This window comes from Malus domestica, chromosome 10 (assembly GCF_042453785.1).
Source record: "Malus domestica chromosome 10, GDT2T_hap1".
NCBI lineage: Eukaryota > Viridiplantae > Streptophyta > Magnoliopsida > Rosales > Rosaceae > Malus > Malus domestica.
Genome location: NC_091670.1, coordinates 18,077,912 through 18,093,316, shown reverse-complemented (window position 1 = coordinate 18,093,316; position 15,405 = coordinate 18,077,912).

Genomic DNA, 15,405 nt, shown 5'->3' with positions numbered 1-15,405 from the left:
AAAACGCTTTCATTTTTTATATCCTTGCACATTTAATATTTGTAATAGATTAGTAGTGTATGGATGTATTTTTTATGAGGCTCTTATTTTTGAGTGTAGATGTAGTACTTAAACGACAAATGTGTTTTAATGTTTTGAAGTAATATTTATGTAACAATGTGTGGTATGTGCAAATTTAAGAAAAAGAAAATTTTTTCTTAACGGGTCATAACAGGTCATAACGGGTCGGGTCACTTTACCCGTTGGGTAAAGTGACCCGACCTATTAAGGACCCGTTAAGATAACAGGTGTGACACGACACGACCTGTTAAGATAATAGGTGTTACACAAAAACGACACGAACATGACTAACACGACCTGTTTGGCAGGCCTGGTGACTGATCTTTGTATTTCTGCAAATTCAAAATGCCCAAATTATACCGTTCCTTTCTTTCTCCCTCTCCTAGAGAAACACTTCAAAACCCTGTGAGGCAGATTAAAGGTTAGAAGGAGAAAATGAGAAAGAAAAATGCAAGGAGGAAGATGAGAGGTTAGACGAAGAAAATGAAGCAGAAAAATCCAGTGAGGAAAATTAGAGGTTAGGCAGAGTGAAAGAGAGAGGAAATGTTAGACAGAAAGGAAAAAAATCTGAATGACTGTAGAATTCTGGAAGAGAAGATAAATAAAAAAGTTATAAATAATTAATTATATTACTTAAACATCATACCTTTTTTAGTCTTTTAGCATAAAGCAGTTTTATATAAAAGTTTACCAAACAGTTGAACATTGCTTTTTTTGTTTTTTTTTTTTTTTTTTTTGTTAAAAGCACTTTTAAAAATAAATAAATAAAAAAAATTACCAAACACACAACTACTTTATTTTACAGCTGTTTATTCTCACAGCACAGCAGAATCATTTTTTTTTAAAAGCACAACAATACCAAACTAGCCCTAAATTATATCCTGCGATTAGGAAGCAAGGGATGAAAAGTTCCAAGTGTTTTACTCTAACAGACTTAATGAATTGAATAGAATAAACTTGAAAAAAAATATTCCTAAGGCATCTAAGTCCATCCAGGAATATATGAGCACATTTTGCCTTGCATCCAACTTTTTAGCTATGCATCCGAAACTCCTACCAAGGGTTTAGAATATGGTTTGGAACTCTTAAATATCAAACCATTGAAAGACAAGTAAGCAGAACTAGCCAAACTTGGGTAGCTCCGTATCAATAAGAATATTGAAGGTCATTTCAATGTGAATTCTGGAGAAATTATCTTGGGATAATTCATTCATGGTCCATTGGTAATTCTCCATCTTCGAAGCGGAAAGATCAGAATGCCCATAACACGTGATGATTAAGCGAACAAGCTGAGAGGCCTGATGTGGATCGGAACATGATACTTTTATAGGCATCTTAGTCAGATTGGACCAGCCTTAGTCAGACAAAGTCAAAATGCTAAGCGAAGTCAGACAACCGTAGACAGACAGACTACGCTTAAGCTTATTGAAGAAATTACTTGTCTCTCAATTAAGGAAATCGTAATTAAAGTCAAATTAGGATATCTTAGGGATTAGGCAACATAATCAAGATTCTAGTAAGATTGGGTATCTTATCCTAGATTTTCTTGACCTATTCTCCTGATTTGATGAAGATTACTCTCCCTACAAAGACTCTCAAGATCCCGATAAAGACACTAGCATGGGTATTTATCGGGAGACGATCACTTTATTCTCTATAAGACTGCCAAAGATATTCACCTACATTCACATATTTCCCTATACAAACCCATAATATACTTATCCTCTTTATGCCTAACAAAGGTCCTCACGCTGCCATCTACGCATATACACGTCTATGGATAACTTATATGCCAACACTCTGCCATAGGCTATTCGTCAAGATTGTTCACACCATTTTTTCTTAGAACTACTCCAGTGGTTTGATTCTCTTTCCCGGAGATATGTAAGCAGTCATTTCCAGATTCAACCACACTCCTAATCAATCCCATTCTCCCATCATTGGTGATCATCTACAATTCTGACTTGGTTCTTGCCTCCATCCGCAGATGTGCCCGAATTTGGTTCCAACATATAACTGGTATGGATTGCTAAGTTATATCAGGAAATAGTCTGGCTAACCAACATCCCTTGTTGATGATGGATGAACATATCAAAAGAGATAGAAGAAAGAACAAAACCTTGAAGTGTCAAAGGACTAGATGGTGGAATCTAAAAGGAGAAAAACAAGTCATTTTCAAAGAGAAAATACTCACCTAATGCTTAACAGGGCGGGACACTAGCCAAATATGGGATTCCATGGCTAGTTATATTTGAAAAGTGGCAAAATGGGTATTATGAGAGTCCAAGGGTTTTGCTCCACATTAAAAGGAAACTTGGTGGTGGAAGGAAAAGGTACTGGCAAAAGCTAAGGCTAAGAAGGAATGTTGTAAAGCCTTATACAAGGATAAAACTGATGAAAACTGTGAAAGGTGTAAAATAGCGAAGAATGAGATGAAGAAAGTCATGAGGGAATCCAAGAAGGAGAGTTGGATATATATAAACTAGCTAGGGCAAGGGAAGTGATGAAGACAAGAGACTTGAATCAAGTAAGGTGCATTAAGGATGAGAATGAAAATGTTCTAGCTACAGAGAACGTGGTTAAAGATAGATTGAGAGGTTATTTCCATAATCTTTTCAATGAAGGACAAGAAAGGAGAATTTCTTTGGGGGAGTTGAGTAACTTAGAAGATTATAGAAATTTCTCCTTCTACAGCCGAATAAGGAAAGAACAAGTGGTTGTAGCTTTGAAAAAGCTGAAGCATTGACAAGCAGTGGGCCCAGATAATATACTGATCGAAATATGGAAAGTCTTGGGAGAGATGGGTATAGCATGGCTCACAAACCTTTTCAATGAGATTTTGAAAAACAAGATGAGTGGCGAAAAAGCACTAGGTGTCCGTCTACATGAATAAGGACGACGTAAAAAAATTGCACGAGTTAGGATATGAGCTATACCTTAGCTATAGAAGTAAATTCTAGAACAAAGATATGGTGATGTAAAAATTAAAATCATATTTACCTGTAACTAATACATAATACATCATACAACATTCACCAATAACTTATACAAAATAAACGCTTTAGTTTACTACATAAAGTTTATCGAATATGCAACGGAATAACATTAGTGCACAAAATTAATTCACAACAAAAAATACCAACTAAATAATAGTTAGATTGTAGCAATTCTTTCAAATGCAAAAAATATATGCAAATGGGATGGATGAATGTACTCACTCCTTTCTAATCCCACTAACGCATACATAAGGTACCCAAGCCTGCACATCTCATACCATGCTTATCTAACACAATCACACACGTCGAGTTTAAGTGGTTCACCAATTTGGCTACGTCCACTAGAGTTGCATATGGAGTTGTATTTCACTATGTATGAGAGATTTACATAGGTGTCGCCAATTGAAGGTCTCCTAGGTTAGGTAGGTTCTATGGCTCCCGTGCTCTTTAACCAAACTGAAAGTTTCGCCGATTGTTGACAAACTGATGCTTAACTAAATTGAATATCTACAAACTGGGGGGGGGGGGTTAGTGTTTTTCTTAGGGTTTGAGAGGGTTTCGCATAAAGCGTTGATTTAAAGAGAATATCCTTTTCTCGTTGCGAACCCTCTTCTATTTATAGGTGTTGAGTGTATGTTCTACTATTAATTTTTACATGAAAGCTACATTTTTTGTGATATGTTGAATTCAAAGGAAAGAATTTACATGATTTTTGTTTTTACAGTTGGTACAAGAAAATGCTTAATTGTATATGACTTTGATTGAAGTGTAGACTATGCATGTACGCATTGGGATTCGGAAAATGCTTAAATTAGCTTTACTTTAAGGGCTCATTTACTAATCCGTAATCAAAATAAGGGGAATATATTTGAGGAGGAATTAGATTGAAGGAGAATTGAATGGGGTGGAGTCAAAATCAAATTCCTGTTGAAACTGTTTACTAAAATTTCTTAGAATCAGATGAAAACTAATGGAATTACTGTTGGAAATGTGCCCTAAAACTAATCATATGATGATACTTTACGGACATTTCACTTGTTAAACTAATCTAGTTTAAATATAAAGGGCAAAGATTATTGTTTTAAGCCGTCTCATATAAATGTTATATGCTTAAACGATAAGTCCAAGGAATATGTGATTGGGAGAATGCAATCTAAAAAAGTTAGATTCATGAGACCATTCTTTCGTATACATATCCTAAACGTTCCTGATCATAGGATTGCCAATTAGGCATTGACAGTCCGTTAAGATCAGTACGTGCTGTGTCTTCTCTCAGGGAGAGTGACTAGTCTCGAGTCATTGGTGTGTGTGACATTAAGACAAGTACGTAGGTGCTCAATAGAGAATGAGTTCACTGAACACGATCAACGAAGAGTTCTCATATTCATGTCACATGAGAACTTATGGTTGGGATAATGCAAAGTAGTCTTTTGACCTGAGGCATCATAGTTGACTTGTGGTTAAGTCCTTGATCTTTGATTATGTCAAAAGTCACTCCAAAAGGAGGGTGTCCACGACATAGTTGGGGTTAAGCCACTTAGCTATGGAGGCAAGTGAATGCGCAACAAGGGATCTCTAACCTTCAAACCGTTTGGGGGAGACTACTCTATGATATGATTTAGAATCTCTGGCCAGAGTATAAATGGGATTTACGAAAGTCGTTCCAAATCACATTCAAGGTAATCATATAAGCACACGAATCACATTGGATAGTAGACATGAATAAACTATCAAACCAAACAATGTGGTCAAGAGTATTGTATTAGAGAAAGACCGTATTGCATTTGTAATCCTAAACTGAATAGGTTCTCTACCTCTTCTGATTAGATTGGGTAACCATGATATGCTGCTAGGTGTCACTCTTGGTTTGTGGAAGCCCTAAACGTGTATAAACACTAAAGGGAGAATTGAAAGTAAGTTTCAATTCACAATCGATTTGAAAGAGTTTTAATCGCCCACTGCCTCGCTAAAAGGAACCTAATGGATCGTACACCGTGTAAGGTGGAGATTGAAGAAACAATGGAGATGAGTAAGAATAATTAAATGGTTTAATTATTTATGGCAAGGATTAATTAATATGTTAATTAATCAAACGAATAAGTTCGTTAAAGACCTCGGGATAGTTTTGGACCTTAAGGCCCAATGGGCTTCGAACGTCAAGCCCATTGACTTAAGTTGTATGGCAATTTAATGAATAAAGATTCACAAAGGCCCAAAAGCCCAAATCCCTTATGTGGCCGGCCATGTGTGTTGAATTAGGGTTTATTGGTTCTTTAGGTCATTTAAAGAAGTGACTATATAAAGAACTTTGTAGCCTAAAATTCATTAAGAGTTTCTTTTAGGAAATTGGAGAGAACACAAAGCTCTCCTTTCTCTCTAAAGAGGCCGGCCCCCTTGGAGGGATTAGCTAGCAATCCCACTCCTCCAAGGTCACTCATTTCTTCTCCAATCTAACCTTGGTGTAGACACTTAGAGGTTCTCAATTTTGGGAACTTGGAGAACCATATTCTTCCATCCAAATCCATGGATCTAAGAAGCAAGGAATGAAGGCCCTCTCTTTGGGTGATTAGCCTTTGCTTATGCAAAGAGGAATCTACAAAGGTATAAATTTCTCAACTCACTTTGATTTGAGTTGAGTCTTGGTTCACCAATCTACTAGGCTTTGAATTTCATGGGTAATGTTTTGTTTTTGAATGCATGCAAGCATGATTCCGCCTTTTAATTGTTAAATGCATGCTATAGATGTTATTCAAATGAACATGTTTTCACAAAATCATCCTTCAATTACTAAATTGCCCATATTCCAAGTAATATAGTTTTTATGTTTTTGGTAATTTTTTTGTTTACAAAAAAACATTGTGAAAAAGCTTTAAAAAGAATTTGTGATGGGTGCATATTTTCATATATTATCATAGATTTCCTTTGGATTTTGTCTATATGAATGGGTTAAATGCACTAATTATATTGTTTTAATTTATAGCATTCAATACCGGAGTTATGCAAAAAAGGAGTGCAAAACAAGCTTTTCGGGTGTTTGGAGTAATTTCAGTGGAGCAAAAGGCTAATTAACTGCACCAAGACAAATGCATGAAATTGCAACTGTTTTGGAGATCAAATAGAGATGGGAATGCTATTCAATGGAATTTAGGTGAGAACTTAATTTCTAGTTTTTATTATTTCTGTTTATTTTTCATTTTCTTTAATAAGGACTTCAAGTCCATTAGTGATAAGATTTTAGTGGGGTTTTAATTGGATTTCAATTAGCCTTTAATACCCTTGTCATGAGTTTTATATTAAGGAGATCCATTCTCCTTGTGAAAAGTGTTGTTTTCCTTTCAAGTGCAAATATAAGGATAGTATAATGGCACAAGTAAGGTTGTTGAACCACATGGGCTGATTAGACCTCTACAAATTACTAGCTTTATGTGAACCCTAACTAAGCAATGAAAATGAAAACTAGATTTAGATTTTTGTTTTGAAAGCTAAAGTAACTTCAAATGCAAAACAAGATAAAGATGAATGATAGATTGATTTAGAAACGATGGGAACGGAACTAGGGATACCGATTTCACCATTACAAGCCAATTCCATGAAAATTAAGTCAAAACACATTCACTTTCCAATCTGCAACTAGGGTTTGTTTTACTTATTTATGATCATCCATTTGATTAGTGGTTGTGTCAAGTACTCCTAATCTGTAACCTAGTTGTGATGTTCAACTTAGATTACCAAATAAGAATCCATTATGAACAAGAAAACTTCAAAGAACCAAAGAAATCACATGGTAGGATGTATGTATAGCAGTTTCTTCATTCATTCACATGTCTACCAAGATTAAGCATGATGTGTACTATAACCTTGATCAAATAATCTGTAAGAAACCCTAATGGTGATCAAACATTAAGATAAACAAATAAATTGAACTATGAAATCAGTGAATGAAACAAGAACACAGATTGGTAATTTGAATACTTTAACTTAATAACAAAGAGTAGTTTTGCAAGGCTACGTCGAAATCCCCAGCTATGAACTTAATTACACAACATGATTACATAATATATAAATATCAAGAACAACATGAGTGAAATTAAAGTTCATAGAAGAAACCCCCTTGAAGCAATTCTGATGTTGAACTTCTCCAAGAACAGTAAGGCTTTCTTCAGTGGCTATGGATGGTGAATGGAGAAATGATTTCATTTCTGGAAGAAAGGCTAAAGAAAGAGAAGAGAGAGAGTTCTTGGCGACCCCAAGGGGAAGCTTATGTAAAAGTAGCTAAAACTCTCAGTTTTATAAGGCTAAAGAGGCTGTTACAAATTGCCAATACATCCCAGTAATTGGGCATTTAATTCCCACGTTTTTTTGCTATTATTGAAGGGCCATATTCATCTCCATATTCAATTGTACACTTTGAATCTCTCTCTACATCAGAATCCTTATTGAATTCTCCTCTTTCAGCACCATTTTGCCTTATTTACCTTTAAATGATTCTAAAATACAATTAATTGCACATTAACACAAAAGAGAGTAAAACACAACCAGTTTAACTAAAAAATATCACAAAAAGACTAGGAATGGATGGTATAAATATATGACTTATATGAGTTATCAAATACCCCCAAACCTGGTTTTTGCTAGTCCTCGAACAAAACTAAAGCTAAAACAAACAAAATAAAGAAAAATCTAAGTAGACAATTTTCGCTGGCAGAGTTCATTGGAAAATGTGTGCACACAGCTGCAGGCAAGCCCCATTTATAGGCCACCATTGTTGGCTAATTAGGAAGGGAAGGCCAGGTGGAGACAGCCATAACCACAAATAGAGGCTTTTTTCAGGCAATGAGCGTAGCCCGAAGTAGGGACCTCCTTACGCCCGACATAACAATGTAGCTAAACAGCAACTCACAAATGACTTAGCTGAACTAAGAAGAATGGTGGTCCAGAATGCCCAACCACAGGCTCACCCACTATTCAAGATCACATATCAGAAGCCCTACTCATAGTATATTGATGAGTAAAACTCATTTCCTCTTAACTTCAAGATGCCTGCGTTCCCAACCTTCAGTGGGTAAGATTGTAATGTGTCATCTAGAGACCACATTTTCAAGTTTTCCAACTAATGTGTGGCATTTGAAGACAATCCTAACTACAAGTTGAGGTTGTTTGGGAATTCACTGGTGGGCTTAGCATCTCAGAGGTACTCTCTGTTACCTCCCCAATTCCATTGTCAACTAGGGGCAAATGGAGATGGTTTTCCACGAGCAGTTTATAAGGTGGAGCCCGAGATGACCATTAATGATCTAGTTGAGGTGAAATAGTATGAGCATGAGTCCACAGATGACTTCATGATGAGGTTTAGGAGGACAATGATAAGGTGCCAGTTCCCAATCAATCATGCACAACTCATGGCTATTGCCTAGAAGGCTTTAAGGCTACCCTTGAGGAAAAAGTTCTATGATGTGCAATTTAATAAACTTCAAGAGTTGGTGATTGATGCTACCAAGTATGAGAAGTTGTTAACCGATGAGCAGCAAGTGAAGCACTCGTCCAAAGTGCCCCTATTCTACAAGAACAAAGCCCTAATACACCAATTGGAGTTTGAGAGATTAGAACCACTGGAGAATGGCAGCAATGTAAGAGGAGGAATTGAGTTATGCGCAGCAGAGATGACCACTCCCTTCAAACCTTCGATGGTGAAAGGATTGGTCCAGCCTGTTAAGGATCATAAGGTTGTTATAAATGATGGGGGCTCTTGTGCCTATGAAGCCCTTTAAGTACCAAACTTATTATTTTGATTTAACCAAGGCAGCAGACATCTATGAAGAGTTGGTGAGGGCTAGAGTGATTATGCTAGACAGCACCAAGAAGATGCCTAAACCAGAAGAGTTAAAAGGGAAAAAGTATTGCAAGCTTCACTACACTTTCAACCATTCCATAGCCAATTGTGTCCAGTTCAGGGATTGGATCTAGGATCTCATAGTCAAGAGGAAGCTGTTGTTAGAAAAACCCCAAGATAACATGATGATTGACACAGATCTATTCCCAGAAGCCCCCATCAAGATGACAAACCTTAACGAGGATGAAAAAGGAAATGGAAGGGCTACTTAGGAAGATATGGGTGAGAGCAGACAAGCTGTTAGGCCATCTGAAGGAGTTAGATGGTTGCTCGACAGACCACAAGCAGTTGTAATCAAGGGAGTAGTCTTATGCAGTAAATGCCAAAGTGAATGTGAATTTGAGGTGCCAGCATCAAGTGCCGTTATTAACCGAGAGTTGGTTAGAAGAAAAGAAATATAAGAACAAGATGCCCACATAAGTGTTATTCGGGTAGCAAAGAAGGAAACTTCCAAAAGTGTGTTCCAAAGATTAGAAGGGGATTTTAAACCTAAAGGTCTTTCTGAGGTATTCAAGAACTATGAGGCCTCTGAAGAAGATAAGCACAAATAAGCCAAAATGCCAAGGTGGATAGAAGTGAAACCTCCCAGCCAAGTTATCACGGCAGTGCAAGGCAATGATAGAGAAAGAGAACCATGAACCCAGTGCCCCCAGTTACTGAGAAAAATTCAGCCTGACTCGGTCGAAAATGGTATGTGGTTGGCAAATATGAAAGACCTGTTAAAGAGATAGGGGCATCTATGATCAGAAGAGTCCAAAGACAGCATAAGGCTCACATGAACTCGATGAAAATCCACACCATTTCAGAAGCATCTGGGAATGTTAAGTTTGATGAGGCTACACAAGGTGGAATAAGACAACTCTAATTAAGGAGCAAAAAAGAGATAAAGAGAGCTAATAGTAGAATGAAGGGTGGAGGAGATCATGTACCTCAGAATCCTCATCCAGGAAAGTATAGAGTGTTGAGAAGAGCTCAGGAAAGTGTAGTAATGATGCTTACACGAGGCTGGAAACTAGAGCCTCTCTGTTTTGGGACCATTTCCCTTGAGAGAGTGATACCTTCACCTATACTGGAATATGCACCCTGTGAAGCCCCAAGGCAGTTGCTTAACTTTGATATATTAGTAGATGAGGAGGTGCCCGAGTTGATGTTAACCAAGGATGCTCAGGCTTGGATGGACAAGTTTATGCATCATATTGGAGGAAAGAAAGAAAAAGTACTTGAACCTAGCAACTTCCACGTAAACATGACTTATGTTTTATCGAACATGTTTTGGGTCGAGCCAGATCAACCAGGCACGATGAAGGGTGATTATTTGGCACCATAACCAATGATGGCACTTGTTAGTGTTGAGGAAGTTAGGAAAGAAAGATCAAGTATGGCAAACTTGCCCGAACCTGCACAAAAGGAGGCGAGAAGGTATATTCTGACCGAATGGTGTTCAGCAACCCAAGTCTAGCCCTAGCCAACCATCTCAAACCCATATACGTAAATGTTCATATGGGGGGAGTACCCTTCAAAAGGGCGTTAATAGATACTCGAGTAGCGGTCAATTTGCTCCCACTTAAACAGATGAAGAGGTTGTGTAAAAGTGAGGATGATCGTATTCCAACTGATCTAACAGTTTATAGTTTCTCTAAAGCTATCACCAGAACCTATGGGATATTGCCCTTGGAGGTTGACTTGGGGTCCAAGAAAATTATGCTAGCATTTTTTGTGGTGGATAACAACTCTACCTATGGAGCATTGCTTCGCAGAGATTGGATTCACCAAAGTTTATCTGTACCATCCACTTTACATCAACAAGTTGCTATCTACCATGAGTCTAGAGTTGAGGAACCAGGATTTTGGGAGATTGTGGAAGCCGAGTCACGACCATTTCTCCCTACAACCAATGTTGTAGAGGCAAACTTTTACAACCCCAGTATTGGAATTTTGCAGTGTTTAGGAGCTAATGAGAACGGTCGCCCAACTAAGGTGACAGCCCAAAAGCTTCTAAAACAAGGATTATCCCTCACCAAGGAGAAATAAGATAGGCCCCATATTGTCCAAGCCCACTAACACCAATGATATCTGTTGGGCAAAAATTGTACACAAATATGTAAACAAATAATTCACTTGACAAAATTTTACCCTCATTCATTTTTTTTTGAAGAGGATTTTATTAGTTCGAGTTCGATCCATTCTAGGCTACTCGCCTATTAATTACAACCCTCCTTTTGGGAAAGGAATACCCTTTGATTCTAATTTGAATAAATCGTAATTTGGGGATTTGGGTGTTTATTTGATTTTGTGACTGCATCTAGGTAGAGCCTTCGATTGCCTACGTACCCTCGTTAAGGGATCAAGTTACTTGTAGTTCCTTGTGTGTTTGATACTTGCTTGGATTTGATGCCTTGTGCAGTTTTAGCTCGTGCGGGCAAGGACTTTGAGCCATTGGAGTATTTGATGCCTTGTGCAGTTTTAGCTCGTGCGGGTGAGGACTTTAAACCATTGGAGCAATTGATACTGCTTCGTGTCTTTTGGATATGATGCGGCTTCATGCCATTTGAAATTTGATGTGGCTTCATACCATTTGTAATTTGAACTGGCTTTATGCCATTTAAAGCGGCTTTGTGCCATTTGTATTTTGACATGGCTTCATGTCATTTGAGACTTTTCATCGGCTTCATTGCGTGAGCAGCATACATTAATTGGAAATCTAGGAACTATGCTTCCAGACTTTCTCTTTTATTCTTCGTAGAATTTGTAATTACTTGGTCGAAGTAGCAGAAGTGAATTTTATATAAACCAGGGATTCGTCTTGATTTCACGGTTGCGTCTAAAATTGATATCAAACTGCCTACGTATCCTTAAGTAAATTTTTGAGACTCGTCATGGCTTTGTGCCATTTGATATTTGATATGGCTTCGTGCCATTTAGTATTTGAAACTTTTCTTCGGCTTCATGCCATTTGTAGTGGCTTTGTGCCATTGAGATTTGATACGGCTTTGTGCCATTTGAAATTTGATGGGGCTTGAGTCCAATAATTTGAGGTGGTAAATTCATCAAGCTTTTGAGATGGCTTGTGTCCACGGTATTTGATGTCAACCATGGTGTCTCCATGCCTACTTTTTTTTTTCTCTTCTTCTTGTTGCTGCCTTTCATTTCTCCATAACAACTTACAAAGTTCTTGCTTCTATATTGTTTAACGAAAATATAAAAGCAAGTGACAAAGCACCATTGCTTTTATAAAATGCCTTTTGAGACTTTTGTGGTCAGACTTTCTTTGAGAAGAAACCACATGATTTTATGTTGGAGAGATGTGGTATTTTAAAGATGTCATGTGAGCATCTTTCCCATTTGATTTGGGAAGTTGTCAGCAAGCCCCTTTCCTTCTCTTATCATTCCAAGTCAAAATAGACCTTTTCATGGAGTCAGGAAGATAGCTATCTTTTGCTATCTATTTGAGGATGTGGCAATGCTTTTAGAATGAAGTCAATGAGAGTTATCACATGTCTGTTTTCTTGTGAGACTAATACAATCTTCTTTTTACGTGCAAATTCTGTGAGTCATCTCCACATTAATTCTTTATGAAACAATGATCTTTTTAATCCTTGATGTCGTAAAGCAGCTGCCGCTGATGTTTCTTGTTTTACACACAAAATTTGATCTAGGGGGGCCATGCTCATAATGCTCACGTGAGTGGCATAGAGGTGTGCTTTTATTTTTCCACTGTAGCTTCTCTCTTTGCATAATGGACTTAAAATTGGAGTAGGACTTCTGAGAAAAGAATATGTTGGCATCTGTTCCCTTTCTCTTTTTGCCGTTGCTTTTATCCATGCGATGCTTCCTTCCATCCATCTTTTTTATTTCTTGGACAAAAGACATAGAGGTAGTAATTCAGAGGTGTTTTTGTCTTGTTTCTTGGTAAGGCCAATAGCCTCATTATTTTAAGTATGTTTTTGCTGGGACTTTTCTAATTGTAGTAAGACATCATTTTCTTTTTTACTTTCACCACTGAAGCTTGCTGACACCCATGTGATGAACAATATTTTTTTTCTTCTTTTCCCTCTCTATTTTCCATCTTACTTACTTTTCTTTCGCAAAGTTTGCAATCGCCAATTTTTCTTATCTTTCGAATTCCTGACACAAAAGACTTTGGGTGGAACTCTTGAACAATACGTTCTCTTCTTTTCCCTTTTGTCTTGTAGCATATGTCAATCTTACTTACTTTTCATGTGCAAACCTTATTGACCATTTTTTCCTTATCTTTCAAATTCCTGACACAAAAAGACTTTGGGTGGACCTCTTGAACAATATGTTCTCTTCTTTTCCCTTTTGTCTTGTAGCATCTATCAATCTTACTTACTTTTCCTTTTGAGTTTTAAACTCTTTTTCCCTTTTCCTTTGCAGCTTCTTTCTTTTGACAAATTTGTAGAGAATTGTGCTTGGAAACAAAAAAAAATATTTCCTCTTATTCCTTCACGGGATTTATCCCAAAAGGGTTCTGTTCAAAGCATCCCCTTTTTTTTTATGTTCTTCTTTTCAATCCTACTTGACATGGGACTTTAAACCCATTTGTCCCGAGCTTATCTCCAACTTTGTCAACAAGCCTTCTTTTTTTCTTCCATTCTTTGAAAACTTTTAACTTTCCTAGTCTTGAATAGTACTGCACAGTCATCGGGTATGGGTGCAAGAACTTCACAGAGAGCTTTTGAACTTCTGCAATTTGTTTTAAAGTGCAACTTCAGAGCCACTTCCGCTGCATCCTTGGACCTGGGGATTTTTTTTTCTTTTCTCAAATTCTCGGCTTTCTTGCCTTCGGATGTCTTCCGTATTTTCTAAAGGTTTTTAGGTTATTCGAGCCTCTGTCGAATTTGTTAATGATCTGGACTCGCGTGCTCAGCTACATTGCTTGATTTACCGTCCTCGAATTGCGGATTGCATTACCCTTAAGCTTATTCCGAATGACTGCCGGAGACAATCAATTGAAGAACGAAGGTGTTGCAGTTTGTTTGCTGCAATGCAATGATCACTTAAACTTGGTTGGAACTTCACGAGGTGGTTTAGACCACCCTAAAAAAATTCATGGGGAGGTTAACACTGGTGGTAGTGATTGCTACAATAGTCATGCTTTTAGACTGGGAAACGGCTCCGGGAACAGTGTAGGAGGCTATGAGCAAGGAAAGGGGAGAGTTCCCCAGTGGAGGATCCAAGAGAGAAATGGTGTAGCCTTGGAAATTCAATGTGGAAGGAGGAAGGTGTATCCTTCTGATGGCTGCCAGGGTGGAACTTTCACCTTTTTTCTTTGCTTTGGTGAAAATAAGAAGAGCCAAGTCTTCGTTCTTTTCCTCTGCAAAAAAGTCGAACCAACACCAAGACAAAGAACAAATTATAAACATTAATGAAGACCTACAAAATATGTTAAGTGGTTGGCCAACATTGTGCCTGTATTAAAAGTTGTAACTAACACCATCAGATGTTGTGTTGACTATAGAAACATTAATGAAGCCACTCCTAAAGATGAATACCACATGCCCATGACTAACTTATCTATAGATGCAATTGCAAAACACAAAGTTTTGTCTTTCATGGATAGGAATGCTGGTTATAATAAAATAAAAATGGCTAAATAAGATATTCATAAGACAACTTTTAGGTGCCTAGGACATGTAGGAGCATATGAATATGTAGTCCTGCCATTCAGGCTCAAAAATACTGGTGCAACCTATCATATAGCAATGAATGCCATTTTTCATGATTTAATTAGGTATAACATGGAGGTATACATTGATGACATTGTGGTGAAGTCTAAAACTAAAGAGCAACACTTAGAAGACCTCAGACAAGCTTTAGTAAGAATGAGGAACCATAAGTTGAAAATGAATCCTAAGAAAATGCTTTTGGAGTCAGATTGGGCAACTTTTTGGGATTCCTTGTTCATCAAAGAGGAGTGGAGGTAGACAAAAATAAGGCTCGGGCTATAATGGAGTCACGTTCTCCCGCCAACAAAGTGCAGTTGCAAAGGCTTTTATGGAAGATCAACTTCTTAAGGAGATTCATTGCTAACTTGGCAGGCAAGATTCAGTCGTTGACTCTCTTGAGACTGAAGAATCAAGAAGAGTTTAAATGGGGCCTACAACACCAAGAAGCTTTTGATAAAGTGAAAGCCTGCCTAGCTTATCCACTAGTACTAATGCCCCCTCAAAGGGGGAAACCTTTGAAGCTCTATATTTCTACCTCTGAAAAGTCAATAGAAAGCCTGCTAGCTCAGACCAATGAGGGGGAGAAGGAGCAAGCAATATATTACCTCAGTAAAATCCTTATTGAGGTAGAAACAAGATATACCCCAATTGAGAAGCTATGTTCGGCCCTATACTTCCATGCCTGCAAGTTAAGGCGTTACAGGTTTCCTTGCCACATCCATATCATTGCCAAGACCAATGTGATCAAGTATATGTTGTCGAAACCAATGCT